Source organism: Elaeis guineensis, chromosome 9 (assembly GCF_000442705.2).
Source record: "Elaeis guineensis isolate ETL-2024a chromosome 9, EG11, whole genome shotgun sequence".
Classification (NCBI taxonomy): Eukaryota; Viridiplantae; Streptophyta; class Magnoliopsida; order Arecales; family Arecaceae; genus Elaeis; species Elaeis guineensis.
The window spans coordinates 17,688,290-17,700,704 of NC_026001.2; positions in this window are offsets into that span (position 1 = coordinate 17,688,290).

Here is a 12,415-nt window from a genome sequence, read left to right on the forward strand (position 1 = left end):
GTCGATGATGAGATCACGACATGTCTCATTATCATACAGAATTGAACCTAACTGGGTCACACAAACAAGAGGTAGGGTCTGGATGTCATCAATTGGGCTAACCCAATTGATTTGGATAAAATCTAATTAGGTTCAAGAAAATTATGCTAGCACACGATTGAGCCTAACTTTCTCCTCGTGTAATCTTTTCTGTCTCTACTGAGCCAAATGTGATTTGACTCATTTAGAAAACTTTGGAAAGATTTTTCTCAGTCTAAATGAAGCTTGTCCAGCTCTGAAAAGGCTTGACTTAATTCATGAGATAAATTTAAGACAAGCACTTGCTAATTCCTATCACATGCCAATTTCATTTTAGGACATTTGTCAAAAGTTGACATATGCATCTTAAATTGAAAGCCACTTGGCAAGAGCTTATTGAAAGATTTTTGTGGAGCCAAACCACATCAAATTAGGTGCCATAATCAGATTATGGTGCAAGCCCAATTGGATTTAGTGGGCACCCCAAGTGGATAAGGTTGGAGAGTCTTGATAAAATTGGACTCTTTGGCGCCAACCTCTCTTTGTCCTTATCCAGTGTTGGTGCCAACTTTGAGATAGAGGCTTGGGTTCTTATCTGATGTGATCAGATGATATCAAGCAACCAATTAAAATTTTTTCAGAATTTATTAAAATTTTTTGATTGATTGAATGATGTGGCACTGTGCAGCATACAGGGTCTATATAAACCCTTCTGCGCCTAGGGTTTGAGGCTAAAGTTGTTTTATGTATCAAACCCAATAGCTGCCGCCCCCTCCCTTCTTCTCTATATCCTCCCTGCTCTCCTATCTCCCCTCTTCACATCCAAGGAGTTGGATGTTCATCTGGTGCAAGTTAAAGGCATGGTGACATCTGGAATAGGAAGGCTGCAGGACATCTTCGACAGGCTGCTGCTCCAACTTCAGAAGGAGTTCTGAAGCACTTTCAAATAAGATAGAGATCTAATTTTTGGAGCGTAGATTCGTGAGGAGAAGATGTTCCAGGTCCTGCTCGAGTGGATACCGGTAGAGGCTAAGCACTTGCGTGACTACATCAGAACCTCGGACTGTGCTGAGATCATCTACAGGGTAATCAGATTACCCTTGAGGTGTGTCTATACTTCTCATACTTTTAGATTTAATTTTAGATTTTAAATATCAGATAATAAAATTAAATCTAACAGATATTAGATCTGAAATAGCATATGATAAATTTTTTAAATTATTCCACCCTAGATTTGATGAAATCTGAAAGATCCTATAAAGAAAAAAGGCGGTTTTTCCTTCATCAATATGATTGCATTCATAAATGGGACAAGTGAAAGGCAAGGACTTCTCTTTGAAAAAAAGAAAAAAAAATTGTAGGATTAGAAAAGAAGCTTTATATATCAATAAGTGGTAGCATTTGGACCGCGGGTATTTTCACTTAGAAACTACATTAGGGCACTTGATGCGGCAATCCAGTCAAAGATAAAAAAGGCTTTTGATGGCTATTACAACTTTTGACAATATATTAGTCGTTAGATGGATCCATGGCAATGACATCAACGACTGTGTTAGGATCTTGGTCGGACGATTGAAACCGAGCATCCTTCGTCTGATTAGTTCTGAGCAGGAAGCTTTTGTTAGTGGTCGATGATCTCCGACGATATCCTATTCACCCACAAGTTTATGCATGATTTGCAATGAGGCCCCAACTAGCGAAGTCTTATGGCACTCAAATTAGATATGGAGCAAGCATATGATCGGATGAGCTGGCAATTCTTGCGGCAGACACTTCAGGAGCTCGGATTCCAGAACAGATGGATCGGCTGGATCATAGACTATGTGGAGCATCCGAGTTGTGCCATTCTGATCAATAGTGCTCTGACGGAGTTCTTTCATTCAATAGTTGGGTTACGCCAAAGTTGCCTTCTCTCTCCTTACCTGTTCATGTTATGTGTTGATGTATTGTCCCAGACGTTGAGGGCAGCTATTCAAGGGTCGGAGCTAGAGCCCTACTAGACCACCCCTGTGGCCCAACCTCTCTCGTATTTGCTTTTTGCAGATGACTTTTTTTGATTGGCTGGACCTCGATCCAGAATGCAAGATGTTTTGTTTCTATCATCGAGGCCTAGGTGAAACTGACAATCTGGGAGAGACTAGGGATCCAAGAGCAGAACGGGGCCCTATCTTATCTGGGGGTTCCTCTTCCTGGTTGGCATCTTTGGAGGGCTGATTGCAAGCCCATGGAGCAACGGATTCAAGATCGTCTGGAGGGTTGGCGCGCCAACACCCTGTCTACGATGGGCAAGATGATGCTTATGAGATCAGTCCTAGGTTCCATATCTGTTTACCTTCTGGCGAACAAAGCTGTACCAAGCTCTTATCTTAGGTGGTTGGAGCGACTTTTCCAACAGTTCCTATAGGGCTCAGGGCACGATCGTCACTGGCTCCACTTGTTGTCTTGGGAGGTGGTCTACCAGTCAGTGAAGGATAGCAACCTTGGGATTCAGTCTCTATTCGTTAGGAGGGAGACTATGATTACTAAGCATGCTACTAGATTTTTTATCCAGTCAGATGGTTTGTGGAGTAGGGTGATGAGGGCTCGTTATAAGGCTTGGAGTCAGGGCTTCGAGGTTTAGGCTGCTCGTGACTGCTCTTTCATCTAGAAGGAGATTTGTGCCCATGCCCCTGCAGCCTTGGCCCAGATTAGATGGCTGATTGAAGATGAAAGATTTCTGGATGTGAGCCAAGATGCCTAAATTTTCAGTTCTCTCCTTGTCCGATGGCCGACCTTCATTAGCACGAAAATAGATGACTAGCTTTGTATTTGTGATCTGATCACTGTCGACGGTAGGGGTTGGAAAGCACAGGATATCAACTGTCTGTTCGATGGCCCGCTTATGGATCGAATCCTCACCATCTCGATTCCTATCCATCGTAGCCATGATTTGAGAGTATGGGGCAATTCTTGCTGCCCAAGAGCCCCCACAAGAGATTTGTTCGAGCTATGCAGGCTTGCAGCAAGTACCAAGATTGATGCAATCTAGATTTAGAGGGTAGCTACTCATCCTAGAGTAAGGTTCTTTCTCTAGAAGATTGCCTAGGATCGACTTCTGATGCGCACCTTACTCAGTGACAGGGGTATGAAGCTTGTAGTGTCCTGCTCAATCTACTAGTTGAAGGATGAGTCAACGGAGCATACCCTCCTGTGGTGCTCGAGAGCAAGGATGATATGGAGGAGGATGGGTGGTCAACTATGAAAGGTGAGCAATGGCCCTTGGCTGGATCTTTTCCTGGATGCGATCTGACGGAGTACTGCTGAGAGGTCTATCTGTGTCTGGAGGAGTAGGATGGTGTACGTCGCATATCAGATCTGACTCTCTAGGAACAGTCTGGTCTTTGAAGCTGAGATGATTCATGCCTATCGTGTATTGGAGAGGGCCTTTTGTTTGGTCGTAGAGTATAGCCGCTTTGACGCTGTCGGGATCGGCCTTGATGCTTTTGATTCTTGGGGTCCCTATGCTGCTCTTGCAGCGATCCAGAGGGTTATTTTTATTTTCTCGGAGCTCCCTCCATCAGATTGTATCAAGGTAAATTTCAATGGCAGTATGAGAGATGGTAGGAGAGGTGTTGATTTTGTCATCTGAAGACCTAATGCTAAACTGCTGGTTGCGGAGGGATCCCTTCTCTTTGAGCCTTCCATCCCAAGTGCTGAGCTCTATGTTGTCTAGGTTGATATTGTCTGTGCCCGATAGAAGTTACGGACAGAGAGAATCATTATTGAGAGTGACTCAGCTATCGTGATAGGTTGAATTCGAAGCGATATGATGCAGTTGGAGGCCTATCTATTTCTTTAAAATATCTGGATTTGTCTTCATGACTTTATTATGATCTCTGTTCAGCATATTTTTGGAAGATGAATAGTATTGCTGACTGAATCGTCTTTTATATAGTTGAGTATATTGGCGATTGAATTTGACATTAGGACCAGATTTATCCACGAATTTTATAGGATATATATATTTTTAATCTATTCGGGTGTGCTCATGTCAGATCAATGTGAGCATGTCTGTACTAAAAAAAAAAAAACTCCATGGTGGGGCCCAAACACTTACCTTCTGTCAGTTGGAAGTGGTTCCCGAAAATCTAAATGCGTGATGATTACTATTATAGACTTTACCACCTGCTATTAATCAATCATCATGATGAGGATCCCTCCATTATGATAAGGATCGGTCTTGACCGTCGATTCCTTCAAGCTAGTGGTATAACAGTTACCTGCTGGCAATAGGCGGAGAAAGACTCGCTGGTTTAGAAAATATCTTTATCATTCTAGAAGATCTTCTGCAACATGAGCAATCTTCTCATAAATCTTGCAATGCTCTCCCAAATGGTCTATAAGTAATAAGTATAATGTTCTTTTTTCTTGATAAAGAAATTGTTGGTGTGGAAATAAGCATAGCGTTTTAACAAATACCTGGAACGTTATCTTTCAAACAACTGCTAATATGTGGATGACCAATATCTTGTACATAATTATAATCCATAAAGGCCGCTACTCCCGTCACAATTCTACCATTCACCAAATTCCCCAACTATTTTTTTAGTTCGAATTGTTAAGTTTTGAAGATATTAGAATATTGTTTCAGCGAGTTGGTATGTTGGAAAAAAAAAAAAAAAAAAAGGTAATAACAAGTTAATAAAATTAGTAGATGAAGTTTTCTAAATTTTTATTTTAATAGTACGCCTTTATAACATTGTAATGTTAAATATTGGTTTCATGCCATGAGCCACATTCAACTTATGGAATGTCCAAGGTTTTCATCGCATTTGAGAAAATCCATGCGCATTGAGAACTCAAAGTTTTATGGCCTTGCAAATTGAATGTGATCATTGTTGCTTTCTCTGCCGCTCGCCATGGACTTGACTTCCTACTTCCTCCTTTCTCTGTCCAAGGGATTAAAACAACCCACGTAGTCTTTGGAATTATAAACTCATATATACGAGAACTCTAAAGATATTACAAGATAAGAAACTTCATTTTAAATTTTCAATATATTTTTATTTGTATTTTTGGGTAAAGCAAAATGAGTTGCCTCTAATGCATTCTTTCTTCTCCCGTTAGAACTTATTTTGAACAGATTCTCCCACTACTTTGGCATATTAGGATAATGATATATTATTGAGCTACTAAATAGTAGAGAATGTCCACCCTTTCCCTTTTATTACACCTTTTTTGGTTACAAGCAAACCAATGATCTAGATTGAATTGCACGTAGATTGAAATAGTTTGATGGTATGCCAAATAATTATCTCCACCAAACCTCATGTATTGAATCAGCTAGACATATTTTATATATTGCTACATGGTTGCAAATTCGAAGTGCCCCAATCGTTCATGTTTTATCTTTGTTTTTGATGAAGAATAGAAGTGCTGATAAATGTATGTTTTGAACTATTTCTGATCATGAGATTTAATTGAAAGCATCATAACCATCTCATTGTATCTTTAAACTCGGGCTTATTCAGTACAGAAGAATTCTAGCTTGTTTAGGCTCACAAATTTAATCCTAAACAAATTTCGGATTTCTAATTCTTTTACAATTGGGCTCAACATTCCATGGAAATATAGGTTTGGATGAAAACAACCACCTAAATAATACTAGGCTAGGCTTGGCCATCTTCCTCCAAATGGTATTCAGACCTACCCACTAGCCAGATGGTTATCTGAGGATGAGAAATTCTTTGTACACTGCTCGTGGTGTAAAAAATCCAATGGGAGCGCACCGCTTCATTCGATTAGATTTACAGTCATCATTTTTCAATGTGTATTTAATATTCATAGTTTTATTTTTTTGTTTGAAAATTTGAATGATAAAAATATCCATTTTCTTCTGAAAAAAATTATGTATTCTGTACCGATATTATGACATATTGCATTGAAAATATAACTTCCTGTACAGAATGTCATAATTTTTTTATAGGATGTCATAAAGAGAGAAGGACATTTCATCATTGAAAAATTTCATATAAATTTTTCAATGATGAAAATGTCCCTGCCAAAATTATGACATCATGCGTAGGAAGTCACAATTTCAAAACAGACTGTCATAATACTGATACAGAATATCATAATTTTTTCAGAAAAAAAAGAGTATTTTCGTCATTCAAAATTTCAAATGAAAAAGTAGAACTGTGGGCATTAAATGTGTATTCAAAAATGATGGCTATGTGGTCCAATCAAATGAGACGGTGCACTGCACATTGAATTTTTTACACCACAGGTGGTGTACAAAGAATTTCGCATATGAGGATTCATAAAGATAGATTGGGCCTTATTTAAATGATCATATTAGCCCAAATCCATGATTCCTATGAAATTTTGGATCTAATCATCCAAACAGACTCTTAGTCTTGTAAACCCAAACAAAGATTGGAGATCCATCCCATCATAACGGACAACGGACAACATTAATCTTGTGTTTGGTTGGGGTTATGAAAGGAAGGATAGATGGGATTGGAAGGATGAATGGCCTCCATCTATGTTTGGTTCAAAAAATTTTAAAAAGGATGGATGAAAAAGGTGGATTATCCATCCATTCGAGTCCATAAATCTACATCCTTCTAATTTGGGAGGATGCACCGAAGATAGATGGAGTTTATGAGGAATAAATTACCATAATAACAAAATTATCCCTCATAAATGTATGGTTTTTATTGATGGTATTGAATTTTTTTTTTTTTCCGTAGTTCTCGTTTTCATGGATTATAACAAAGAATCGTAGTGCGGGGGGGTGGGAGGAGGGACGGTGGTGTTGATTCCTGTAGACTCAAAACAGAAATAAAACAGAAAAAACGGAGGAAGGGGGAGGTTTCAAAACAGAAAAACGAAACGGGTGGAGGTCGCGGCTGCGTGGGTTCGGGGTGTTTGGGGTTTCAAAACAGAAAAATAGAGGAAGCCGGAGGGTGGTGTGCTGCCGCCTGGTTTCCTGTAAATTCAAAATAGAAAACAAGGGTTGGTTTGAGTCCTCTAGACTTGCGGCGCCCGATATCACCGAGCTAGCCAAAATGCACTCAGCGAGCTAGCCAAAATACACTCAGCAAAATACAAAAAAAAAAAATAAAAATACTATAAAAATAATATTTTTATTAATAAAAATAAAAAAATAAAAATAAAAAAAATAAACTTATACAATCATTACTCAGACTACAATTAGGGGCTCAGGAGACAGGAGAGGCAACAATGGACACTGTAAGAATCCGCAAGGAAATCGGTCCACTGGATTGTTCTCCCTCATCCTCCCAACACTATACAAACAGGTCATCCATCCAAATTTCACCCTGAGGATTCTAAATGATCGAGTAGCATTGCATTTTCATAGCTCGCCTTTAGAAGCCCCGACATGATGAAAACACTACAAAATTCATCCAAAACAAAAAAAAAAAATGATGTGGCGACAGTTGTTCATGCCATCTAGTTACAAAGTATGTACAAGACTGTATCAGAGGCCATTGCCAAGCAAAACAAGATGAAGCAGATTTTTTTTTTTAATGCTTGATAATTAACACTAGTACTTGACATCAATCATTTAATTAACATCTAAATTAAGAAGAACTACAGTATAAAAATATATAAATATTATTATTAAAATATTTAAATATTCAAATATCTAAGTTTGAGTATCTTAAAGATTATTATTCTATTTATTTATAAATAACTAATTAATTATCTATTTATATAAAAAATAATTAAAAATATGAATTAAGTTATAAATAAATTAGTTATTTATGTAATTAATATATAATCAATTATTAAATTAATTCTTAAAATCAATTTATCAAATTATTTATTAAAAAAATAAATTAAAATTAAATATTTATATTTTTATATAATTATAAATGTTGGTGCAGAATTCCGTCGATACCAGAGAAGCTGGAGTCAAGGGGGTTACGGTTGCCGCTGGGACCTACAAGGAAAGTCTAAATCGGAGTTGGGGGTGCTCCGGCAAGACCCTCCGACGCTCAAATCAGTACTCTGCTTCAACAGAAATGGAGCACTCGAATGAAATTTTAGCAGAGTTTGAGAAAGCTTGAGTAAACTTTGAAAAATTTACCGAAACTGTTGCCTTACCCTATTTTATAGTAGAATGCGGTATGATCCCGTCATTAATGGTGCAGACAACTGGGGAGTTGTCAAATCATCGGGAGCTGTCAAATCGGTGTGGGTTGTCAGATCATCAGAATTGACCCATGTCCTTGACAGGACAATGCCCCAGAGCGGTCGCACAGCATGTCCTTGACGGGACAACAGCCCATAGCGGTTGTATGGTGTTTGGACGGGCTGGCCGACTATATGTCGGTATTTGACTGTCGGGACGTCGGGTGATGACTCGAAAATATCGTCGGCTGATCTGGTGTCTTGTGGAAGTCGGACGTCGGCCGCCACCCCCGACAGTGAGTCAGTGATATAGGTTTGATCGTTCGGTCGGTTGGAAACAGTATCGGTCTGTTTGGCCGACATATCTTCGGTCGGATATTGTCGGCAGTCATTGTCGGAGTCGTCTGTCTGTCCGGTGGGTAGAGTCGGGTGTCGGTTGGATCGATCCGAGGATAAGTCGGCATACGGGGGTCAGTCAGTATATCCCAACAAGGACCATGCAATGACTTCTTTCTTGTCTTGTGGTCCATGACCACCACCATATGGGCCAATCATAGGGAGGTCATAATAGTGGAGACCCTGGAAGATTCAAACTCCTTCCTTGGCATCCAGCACTATTCAGTTGTAACTAAGATGGAGCCCGTCCGTTGTAGAAGTTCGGATACAGACCGGTTGCCGTGGAAATCCGGATGGAGACTGCTTATCATAGAAGCTCGGATGGAGATCGGTTGTCATGAAAGTTCGGATGGAATTCGCTTACTGTTGAAGCTCGGATGAAATTCGAAAGGCGGTCGACCACTGTAGAAACTTGGATGGAGTCTGGTTACTGTAGAAGTCCTGCTGCTGGAGAAGCCCAGACATTGACGAAGTCCGGAAGAAGCTCGAAGTAAAGTTGATCGTGACAGGAGGAAATCTGGAAAAGATTCGGAGAGTAGTCGATTACTGTAGAAAATCGGCTGACAGTGAAGCTTAGAGAGCATTTGGAGCAGCCTGATAGACGACTGAAGGAGTTCATTATTGGAGAAGTTCAGAGGGTACGATAGGAGTTCGTTCATTGGAGGAGTCCGGAGGACACCGTGGAAGGTCGACTGCTGGAGGAGTCCGGATGGTACTGTGGAAGCTCGTCCGTTAGAGGAGTCCGGAGGACACCGTGGAAGGTCGATTGTTGAAGGAGTCTGGATGGTACTGTGGAAGCTCGGACGGTCGGGGAAGTTCAGAAAGACGCCGCACAAGGTCGGAAGCCGGAAGAATCCTGAGAGGGTTGGCCTCTTACGAACTTCAGCTGAAGTTATTTTATACCCAATAATAAATTATATAGCTTTTAAGTATATATATTATTCTATTTTTTTAGTATAAATAAGTGTTATAAATAGATAATAATAACTGTTGTCCAGCTATGCAACCCAAGAGGGAGGGGATGAATTAGATTTTTAAAATTTTAAAGTTAATTTAGAACCACAAGGATTAAGTAATAATAAGCAAGTTATATGTAGTAAGTGATTTAAGCAAGATGTAGAGATGAGATGCAAGAGTGCAAGAAAATAAAAAAATTTAGAAAGAGAGCAAGTGAGTATAATACAAACAATCAAGATTTATAATGGTTCGGTGCCAACCTTGTACCTACATCCACTTTCCAAGCTCCTACTTTGAAATTTAAATCCACTAAAACGTATTCAATCAAGAATACAACGTCGGTACCTCCGACTTTAGCTATTCCAAGCTAGAATACTTATTTTTCAGATACAAGCCAACCCAATACAATCCGATTCAAGATTTGGACCAACCTTTCCAAGTTTTGGAACTCTTCCAAAACTAAAGATCAAGACAAAACAGAGTATATGAGTTAATCATATGAAAATACAAGTTTAGCTCCTTTAATGAGCAAATAAAATTTTAAATATACTTTACACAATACGGAGGAAGCTTTTCTGATTTTCATCAAGGTTATTGAAGACTTGAATGAGCTGTTGAGGAGTTGGTGAACTTGAATTGAAAGCTTCTTTTGCTTGAAGAAGTCTTTTTGCTTAGGGCTGAAATGAATGCTTGAATCTCTTTTTTTTTCCTCCTTTAAGTGCCTTTATATCTTCAATGGATAGTGGAGAGTAATCTGGGCAGGATTAGAGCCATTGGAGTGCATTAAATGAACATTAAATACGATCAAAATGAGCTGAAAAACTAGCCGTTACGGAGATTTTCCGTCGTAGGGGTCGACTCATAGGGTCGATCTCTGCACAGGAGTCGACTCATAGGGTCGACCTCTGTGGCGCAGAACAGAAAGTCATTGTTCTGTATCTTTGGCTAGCATAGCAACAGAGGTCGACTCATAGGGTCGTCCCCTTTAGGTGTGCCAGTCAAAAATAGCATGCCGTTCAGTCCTTTTAACAGGGATCGATCCTAGGGGTCGATCCTTTTCTTTAAACTTGATTTTTTCTCAAAATATACATCCAAAAAATATGAAATTGCCTCCAATAGATCACAAATCTTCTGCTCTTGCTCTTGAGGCTTTTGAATCAGAACTTAATAAAATTATGATTTTGCTCTTGAAATACAATAAATCTTTTTTCAAGTCAAAATCATTAGTAACCCCCTCAAATATTTTGTAATCATCAAAATCAATTCAAAGAGCAACAATCTTCCCTTTTTTGATGATGACAAAGCGTTTGAGTAAAAGCAAAATATAACATATAACATATATAAAGCATTGATTAAGAATTTTAAATTTATGAAGATGCATCACTTAAACATATATAAAGCATTGATTAAGAATTTCAAATTTATAAAGACGCACCACTTAAACATGATAGCCAATTATTTGAATAGAAAGCATCATGAGTAGTTTGAAGATTAGTTTTAAGATAGCTTATAAGATTATTTTTTTTTGACAAATTTGCTTTGACAATTTTGCTTATTGCTTGATTTTATTTCTCTACTCTCTCTTTTTGACAACATCAATTAAGATCATTACTCTCTTTTTTTTTAAAAAAAAATAAGAGAGACTCCCCCTCACTATAGTAATCATAAAGGATATTTCAATTTACTCATATGGAAGATATTGTCATTCATAATATTACATCGCACATATATGAGACATTTTTCATATCACAGAATTAAGACATTTCAATTGAGGCCATTCATAAAAAATCAATCCAAAGACATTCATATAAGATAACAGCATATATATATATATATCCAAAATATGATATATGTGTCACAATACATACGAGTCAAGTCAAAATATATAGGCCATACAAAAGTCATGGATAACAAAAAAAAATACAACTATCCATAAGTCAATCAGCCAACCAATACAAAGGCCATAAGCTAGATCCTAGACATAAAAGACTAACTATGCTAGATCTAATAGATATCATGGCTAGAGGCATCAGAATCAAAAGAGTCAGAGATATGATGAGGAGTCTCAGGATCAAAGCCATGGGCACGTCCTCGACCACGTCTGCCTCGGTCACGGATAAAAGTATCGGCACGAGTAGAAGGACGAGAAGTTTTTGAAGCCTGAGAAGCTATAGACTGTGCTAGGAGAGAAAGTCTGATGGTGTCCAATTATTTCACAGCTCTCGTCATGGACTGCATCAAGGCATCAATCTGAGTAGAGATAGTCTCACTGGAGCTTCTGATCTCTCTCCTCAAAAAATCAAAGCCACTCTACAAAATATCTCGAAGCCTAGCTGCCTCTGCAGATAGGTGGGAGACCTTCATGATGTCCTCTTGTGGCTAGAGATGGGCTAAGGCTAATACCTATCTCTGCAAATCTAGAACTCTGTCCGTCAGTCTCAGCACACATCCCTCAAGCTCCTCAAGTCGTGTAGACTGAGCTGTAAGCATCTGAAAGACAGTAGAGATATGAGGGATCAAGATCTGATCTGAAATAGCCTGAGATATCATCCTCTGAACAAAACTTGAGGTGTCAAACTGCTGAGATAAAATGGAAGCAACATGCTGGGACATCAATTCAATCTGATCATCTGCAAGTCTGACCTCTGAAGGATCTACTCTGCTCTTAGACTGTGGTACAGAAATATATCTCCTCATTGACTCTGAGGGACCAGCCTCGTGATCAGACACGAATTGAATATCAGGAGATGTCCTGTGATCACGAGGAGGTGAAGACGGTCCCTCCTCCTCTGCTCTCTCCTCTATTCTCTCCTCAACAACCTTCGACCAACCACCATTAGTCTTTGAAAAACCTATGCGATGCAATGTGTGGCGATTGATAGTGTCAGAATGTGATAATCTGGCG